We start from the raw sequence: 8,607 nt of genomic DNA, 5'->3' as shown, positions 1-8,607 counted from the left end.
TGATGAATTAACAAGTAAACAGGAAACCATAATTTTTAAAGTCTCATGGGGCAGCTAAGGAATGAGAGAGTTCTGGCTCAATATACATCTCTCACACATCTCTATGTATAATAAATAACTACACTTTACATAAACACATATACGTTTGAGCATGCACGTGTGAAAAGAGTCAGAGAGAAAATTCCATATTAGCTTAAATAACAAATAAAACCAATTTTAATTGAATACAGTACTAGCGTAGCAAAGTTAAAATTTCAAAATCTAAGAAGTTTCCACATGAGTTTGCACAAAAAACCTTACATTTTTCTTCTTTCTGCTACATGCCAAGACAAAGTTTCATTCAAATATCATGCATTTATTACTCCCCCAGAGAGTCTCTGACCATTTAGTGCACAGGATGGACTGTTCTCAACAAAAAAAAAAAAAAAAAAAAAAAAAAAAAAAAAAAAAAAAAAACCACTTAATGAAAACAGATCAAACATCTAAAAATATAATCTCATGGTTTATTTACATGGTGTTATCAAAAATCTGTTCTGAAGGCAGAGTAAGTTTCATAATGTCTTAATTCCATGGAGTTCATCAGCATAGTATGTATTTTATGGTAAAAAGTTATTAGTCAAATAAGTTAAAAAAAAAAAAAAGAAGAAATTGAAAATTAGCAAGATAGATGTATAGGTTACAACTCAAAACCAAGTCACAAAATCATGACAGACATCTTCTTTCTTCAGCAATCCTCTGTCCTTCAATATTATTGGCCATGAAGAAGGAAGGGATTCAGCAGGGAACGGCTGCCTTCATGACACAGCCCAAATTCACCCTCCTAGCACTGGACACCCCTGGAAATAAATGGCAGAACCAATCAGCACTCCTGCAGCTCAGAACTGGGTAACAGTGCACACAAGTGTGTGTGTTACTCCTGTAAAAGAAGCTGTATAACGGCACCATTCAGCACAAGGCTTTCATCCGTCCTGTTTCCAACATCCTGTTTCTCCTCCTGTCCCACTGCCGCCTTCTTCTTCCTTCTCAATGCCAGCAGCCACCCACAAGGTGCCTTCCCCAACAGGCTGATCTCCATCTTCTCTTTCAGGCTTGCACCCTTGCATCCAGAGTCCCAGGTCCTGGGCCAACGCCATGGCAGCTCCCAGCCCAATGTGTCCCATGCCATTCAGGAAAGGACAGGTTCACAGCCTGGCTCGGCTGGCAGGACATTGGTGCTGGCAAGGGGTGGGAGCACACACATCCTTGTCATTGGAAAAATTAACTGCCAGCTGTCCCACGTTTGACCATCTGCAAACAAGTTTCTAAATGCATAACCATGGGGGCATTTACAGAGGAAGAGCCACAGGAACCACCTTCAGTGCCACAAACACTCTCCACTGTCCGTGCTCCCAAACGGGCAGGTAAAAAACGCACATATTTCTAGAAGAGAAAAATAGACACCATCCTTCAGGGTTTTTAAACCTATCCATTTATTCTCCTTACCCGCTATTATTCCTTCCTCTCTTGCCCCTTCCTGCCCCTCCTCCCACAAGAATAAAGCATTTACTGTGGAAAGTTAAAAATAGATTAAACTTTGGAGAAGCTATAAGTCATTGAAAACAGTATTTTATAATGGAAATTGTCAGGTAATTTTACCTAGAGCCATTTCTGCTTCAGCTGCATGTAATAATTGTGATGAGCTGGAGCAGGCATTCAGACCCTGGGGTGACAGGAGCAGTTAGAATGGACTGCATAGCTTTTGGGAAAGGCATTAATCGGGAAGTTCCAGCCATGTGGTCTGTGGAGCACTTGCCTGTCATCCACAAATAGCTGCTTGATTATGTGATGCTGAACCTCTTCGTTTCCAGCTGCTAAAGTGCACTAAAGGTTTCCTAATATTTGTCTCAACATACACGAGCCACCACAGAAAGACATACTAGTCTTTGGATGAAGGGAAAGCTGGAGTCTTCACCAGTGCATGTTGCAAGACAAGCCCTCTCAGAGGACACAATCTATGCTATGAAGCAGTGGGGAGCCTTGCTGGACCATGAAATTCCCTGGTATTTGTAGAATATTTATAGAAGAGGAAACCTTTCCCCCATCCTTCTGCCTCTCCCCACCTTGCAGCCAGTTGTTTACTGCATCAGCAGGGAAACAGTAGAGTCATTCCCTGTGATCCCTAGGCCTTACTTGTTTCTGTGGGAGTTCTCCACATCAATGTGTTGTTAACATTATTATCTTACTGAATCCAAAACACAGCTCTGAACCAATGAAGGAGAAAATAAATTATATCCCAGCTGAAACCAGGACAACATGCATTGAGAAACCTTCATCTATCTTTTTCAATAGCGGTTAAAAAAAAAAAAATTCCTTCAGGGTCTTGCTCAACTTTATCTGAAAAACTTCTCCAAGAAAAAGAATTGCACCGAAAGAAGTTCCTCCTTCACTCTGCATATTCATTGCAGTTTCAATACAGGCACTTTATTGTAAACATAGACAAGAGAGAAAGGGAAACAGAAAAGCAGAACTAGCTATGATCTCATCCACATCCATGCACTGAAGGGAACTGTACAGGGTAGAGCTGAGACAAGGGGGGCAGAGAAACAAAGAAGCAGTAACTCCTCAGGCTATCTCAAACAGTCAGCTATGCACAAACTCACCACAACTTTAGGATTTCTCAGACTAGGATGAAATTATTTGCTCTCATTTTTACAGCATTGTCTGCCTTTGCAGGAAACCCTGCAATTTCTACACAAATAGTGTTCATTTATGGACTGGTACTCCAAGTTACAGAGAGCCTCTCTCTGTTCAGAAGATCATTTTGTTTCCAAACATGGAGGATGAGAAGGAGGACCTGTGATCTTCCTCTTTAAAACATATCTGCCAGGGATGGTCAGAAAAGGAAAACAGGAAGAGAAAACAGTCATCAGTGCAGAGCAGCTGAATGAACCCAGCTATGGATATTTAGATACTTGACATTGCCCAAATCCAAAAAAATTCCAGAAATATCTATATACACACATACAAAGAAATTTAATATGAAATATCTCTATTAATACATTCGTATTTTCAAAACACATATCTATATCTACACATTTATGCACAAATTTCTATGGATATATGGATGTAGTAAAAAATTTAGGGAACGAATGGAATTTTAGATATATTGTTATTATCACATATCTCATATGGTATCAAAATATACCCAAAAATTAAAATCAAAATCAAGCTCTTGTACCTGAACTAATTCCAACATTGCAGTATTTATCAAACACTGGTTTTGGAAATAATTACTAAAGAGAATATAGGTTAAGAAAATTTTTTTTATCAATATGCTAAAAAGAAACTTCCTACTGAGAGGATTAAAACATTTTTAAACCAGAAATTCTTCTGGTTAAAATTTGTGAGCAAGCAATTGCTAATTTTTTTATTCAATAATTTCAGAATAATATTTTCAATAGCTTCTCAGTGGATAAGAAATTTATTAACACATTCTGAACTGCAGAAAAAACATAAAGAACACAGAGTCAAACACCCAAAATATGGCAACAAAAAAAAAAAAAAAAAAACTAAAAAAAAAAACACAAAAAAAACCAAAAAGCCAAACAGATGGTTAATCAGAAATCAAAGCCTTGCCATTGATTACCATTACCCATTGAATTACTGTTACCCATTGAATTCAGGGTGAGGACTCCTCAAGCTGCAAGAAGTTTCTTATTTTCAGCTGAGAACCCTCTTAAGTGGCAAATGGAAATTAAAAAACAAAGACATGCTATTTTGTTTCAATAAAGTCAGCATCTGCTTGCCAGCTACAAACCAGAAATCCTTCATTTACATGAGTTGCATAGGAGCAGGCTTGTTTTTCTTCTCTGCATGGCAGCAAAGAGGCAGAGTCTGGAAGCCAGAGAAACTGTGGGTTTGGCTTTGTTTCCAAGTCTCACTTCAAGTTGAAGATAACTTAAGACCAAATTGCAGTCTTTATTGGATTACTATAGGTTAAAATCTTTATCACTTTTTAATTATTGTTGTTACCGTTTTTAATGAACTTTTTATTTTTCTGGTAGAAAACAGCGATTGAAAGATTTACTTTGAAATACCTTTTGATGTCTCAAGGTCTGGATTCATCATCTCTAATTTCAGACACTTGCCTAAAGCACTAAGTACTCTACTTTTGGTCAGTGGATACTATCTTCCTTTTGAGTAATTCTGAAATATCTTCCGTCAATTGCAGATAAAACTTAGTGTGATTATATATATAATTCCATATATAATTCCATTGTCCCATTTTGGGTGGGATGAAACTAAAAGCAAGATTGCATGGCAAGATTTCCAGCTTTTTGTATTCCAAATAAATCCAAGTTCTAACTGAAGGATGAGAAGAACAATCACAACTGTTGGATTTTGGTGTTTCTTTGTGTGGGTTTCTTTTTAAAGGTTTTTTGAGTATAGCTCAGCCATATATTTCTCTCAACATCTCAAAAGAGTCAGGAATGCTCTCATGTCTTTTCCTTCTAACCAGATCCAAGGATGATTGCTCTACCCACACATACAGAAATGGTTGCTCTACAATGTAGCATGATGATATCTAAGTAAATTTTATTTCAGTAAGACCACCTTCAATGCAAGTAAATAAGTGCAGCATTTCAAAAGCCTGTCTTGGCCCAGCAGCTTAGTGGAAACTATAGTGCCATGAGTCATATTTTATTTCAGGTCAGTGTACCTGTCTTTCTGTGATAGACCCTCTAGACACTACAATGCATAACTGAGAAAAGATTTGAATAAATTGTAAACTGTAATACATGTCCATCAGAGTAGAAAAGGCTGATGGGACCCAGCTGGACTGGCATCCAAACCAGAGTTCACATCTGCTCCAATGGTGTGAATGACTGCTCCAAAGAAGGATAACAAATGCGATGCTCAGTTACTGGAGCTGAGTGAAAAAGGCTGTCTGCAAAAAACACCAGAAGAACAAAAGAAACTGCAAGGAAATCAAGTAATTCACTGGATCTCGCAGAAACATTTCATAAAGATACTGGGATTGATGCTAATTTTTGCTTAGAAGTGTTTTTTAATTTGACTACTGCCACTTTTTCAATCACTGCATGAACAAGTTTGCATTACATAAGCAAAACATTACACTCATGGCGTAAGATATAATTCCTAGTCCCGAAGGCAAACCCAGGAGACACACACTGTGTATCCCTCTATATGCAGTCATGCCCTGTAAGCCTGATCTGGCAGTCTCCAAGGCCACAGCTCACTGGTGGTCCTTTTGCCCACTCCACACATCTAGACCATAGAACCATAAAGATTGGAAAATACCTCTAAGATCACCAAGTCCATTTGTCAACGCAGCACCGCCACCACCATGTTCACTACTAAACATGTCCTCAAGTGCCATAACCACGTGTGTTTTGAACACTTCCATGGATGGTGAGCCCGCCTTTTCCCTGGGCAGCCTGTTCCAATGCTTTAGAATTCTTTTGGTGAAGACATTAATTTAGATTCCCTAAAATCTAATCTAAGCCTCCCTCGGTGCAAGTTGAGTCCATTTCATCTCATCCTGTCACTTGTTACATGGAAGTAGAGGTTCACCTCCACCTTGCAACAACCTCCTTACAGGCAGCTGTAGTGATAAGGTCTTCCCTGAGCCTCCTTTTCTCCAGCATAAACAACACGGTCTCCTCAGCTGCTCCTTATAAGACTTGTGCTCCAAGAACAGATGGGTCTGTGCTATCCATATCTCTCATGGAAATGTAGAAACATAATGACAAAGAGCAGCTCTGTGGAAGGAGCTGGGGAAGGGATGCCACAAGGAGATGTGGATGCAGAAGCCACGTGAGAGTGTGGGCAGGCAGCCCAGCCAGGGCTCCCCAACATACCAGAACACTCTGGAGAGAGGGAAGACCCCCCCAGATGGACTCTCATAGCACAGACTAAGCAATTAGGGCTGCTCTCTGGTGCCCTCACTGTCATTACCTTCTCACACGTTTCTCTTCTGAGTCCTTGGGAGCTTACGGAGGTTTTACAGTTATTCTTTTTTTTTTTTTTCCCTGTCTCCTTGCAGCACCTCTTCCTAACCTCCTGCCTCCTGCCCTACTTCCTACCCGACTGCCCTTAGGTCTATCACTCTAGTTATACCCTCAGAGGGGTTTTTCCCCTCTTCTTATAAGCCTATTATGCATCCTCTTGGGATTTCCATTTTCTTCTCAGCAAGACAGACCATATGTAAAACAATCTATGAAAAGAATAATTTTAGGCGCTGTCACCAGACCAGCTGTTTCCATGTTTTCTTCCTATGCTGTAAACTTGTAGCAAAGAGAGTGTCCCACATGCAACACATTTATGCTCTGTGTATCCCCACTTCAGAAGGGGACCATACAGACAAATATTCCTTTAAGATGATCCCATAAGTTAACAGTAACAATTAAAAGGCCAACCAAATTAAAAAAAAAAAAAATCCACTCAGGTTTCTTTCCATATGCTAGTTAAAAGAAGTATTTATTTGCTGTGTGTGCGTACATCCATTTTTGCAGGCATTGCATAGATGTTTTGTATATAACCTCAGCTCTCTGCTTTGGATTTGCAACAGCATGTCCTGGGAGATGACTTACTCAATGGCTCTATCCATGAGTTATACATGGATATACATACACAATCACCAGGATTAGGATTGTCTAGGGACATGGCAGAGCCTACATCACAGGTTGGACATGTCTGTCTACAAGACTTAGGCACAACAATATACTGGCCTCAGTATGATCTATATAAAATCTTCTCAGCATTCATTGCCTATTCCTTCCACTAACAGAATTTTTCATGCTTCTCTGTTTGGAGATATTCAAATTCCATGCAAAGTCATCACTGCCTACTTGAGTTTTCAAAAGGACCCATCAGTAGGTGTTGCAAGCAAATACAAAGCAAGATGGATGCTTGACATCCTCAGGTTTATAGCTATACCATTTTTGCATAGAAGCAATGGTAGAAGTGGAAGGAGAAATTATTCCAACTTTAGTTCCAGTCCAGACCTCCTACAGCAAGCTTAATCAATTACAGCTAATTGAAAACACTAATCTATTCCCACATCCTACTTCTGTTCAACTAACCTAACTGGCTAAAATAAAAAAGGCATGTTGTGGGAGGAGGCAATGTTCATTAAAAAGGAAACCTTTTAAATTTAAAAAAAATGAAATATTAGAACAAATTGCTGTTAAAAACAGCAGTGTTTGAAACTATCCATTTCCAGATCTCTTTCAGCGGTGTTTGAAACTACCCATTTCCAGATCTCTTTCAGTGATTCTGTGGAAAGAAGTAGAAAACATGGACCTAGTTAGTCATTATTACTGTAAAACATTTCCAGTTTATTATTGTTAATGTCACGACTAGAAGTTTAGAAAGGTTCAACCAGTTGCTGAAATTGGAGTGAAACTTTAAAACAATTTGACTTTTTGAGTCAGAGTGTTAACACTGGGTTTGCCATTCCCTAAGAGACAGAGACTCTGAGAAGTGGTAACTGAAGAAATAAAACAAAGCATAAAACCATACCACTTTCTATGTGAGAACACATAAGAGAGCTTCCTTATTTTGGTCACTTCCTCTTCCCTCTTTCTCACCAACAGACATACACATATGCACAGTATACATACACCCCCAGACAGCTCCTGAGCCTGTAATCCTCTACTGAAAATCTTTCTTGCTGTTTTAATGAGCTGAATTCTCTTTGGAATGAAAGAGATTAACTAACAATTCCAGTACAACAGAACAGTCAAGCCTGAGGCAGAAAGGAATGGCCAACGCAGGATTATGATAAATAAATAAATAAACAGGGATGCAGAAGCAGTGTCAAATCAAAAGTTTCATCAAAATACAGTTCTTGCATGTCCCTGTTTACAGCTGGCCATTAAATTAGTTGAGTTCTACTTGGGCTCAGAGATCTCTTAGTGACTGCCCTGTGAGGTCAGGGATAAAAGGCTGACAAAAGAGGAAATTTCACAAGAAAAAGCCTAATCACAGAAGTCTTTGCTCTCTTCACTCACAAAGGAGGACAACAGAAAAGGATCAAAGACCAAAGTATTTAGGGAACAGAGTGAAATAGAAGAGTACTAAAATTGAATTAACACTATAGCTTATTTAAATGTTTAGTGTTTGGAAAACACTATATTGCCTAGCACTATACAACACAGAGGAATTAGGGAACAGTTGGTTCTGTTTAATCAGGATTACATGAACTTTTAATTTCTATGTTTTATAATTCTTTAGTTCAAAACTGGGACCATTTGTTTCTTTTGCAGTGCCATTAGGGAAGGTGCTGCAGCACTACAAATAACAATAATGAGATCATGACTCCCACTAATCTGATCAGGGCTATCAAATCTAGTTCCCCAGCACAGAATGTAACCACACAGCAGAATTTAGACCATACTACAACTCCACCAAAAACAAACACCATCCACCCTATAATAAGCTTAAAGCCTTTCACATACAAAATAAGAAACCTTAAGAAAAGCAATTATGTCACAGAAAGGGGAAAGATTCCTACAATAGCAGGCAATTACTTTGGTGAAAATGTCTAGAGATCAAGAGGGTGCCTAGAGCTGCATCATTATAGCTGCAGCACTTAGGCTGATG

The sequence above is a fragment of the Vidua chalybeata genome, chromosome 3, assembly GCF_026979565.1.
Source record: "Vidua chalybeata isolate OUT-0048 chromosome 3, bVidCha1 merged haplotype, whole genome shotgun sequence".
NCBI classification, from domain to species: Eukaryota; Metazoa; Chordata; class Aves; order Passeriformes; family Viduidae; genus Vidua; species Vidua chalybeata.
This window is presented reverse-complemented; position numbering follows the sequence as displayed.